Here is a 285-nt window from a genome sequence, read left to right as displayed (position 1 = left end):
GGGCGGGGCTGTCTTGGGGGGCTCGAGCGAGGATAACGAGAGGGTTTGGGGGTGCAGAGGCAAAGTTCTGCCCTCTTCAAGAGGGGGGCAGCTCTGGGAAAGCACTAAATTCTATGCAAAAAAATAATAAAATATTAAAAATTAGGAGGCAGAGGCACACTGTGTTGCGGCTGGGCTAGTTACGGGAATCGGTACCAGGCGGGGCTTCAGCTAGCGGTGCCGGAGAGGGACTTTCCCCCGGGGAATCCTGCTGGACCCGGCCGCGTCCCTTCGCCCCGCGGCGCC

The sequence above is a fragment of the Corvus brachyrhynchos genome, unplaced genomic scaffold, assembly GCF_000691975.1.
Source record: "Corvus brachyrhynchos isolate BGI_N302 unplaced genomic scaffold, ASM69197v1 scaffold3, whole genome shotgun sequence".
Taxonomy (NCBI): Eukaryota; Metazoa; Chordata; class Aves; order Passeriformes; family Corvidae; genus Corvus; species Corvus brachyrhynchos.
The sequence above is the reverse complement of the archived record's forward strand: the minus strand, read 5'-3'. Positions refer to the sequence as shown.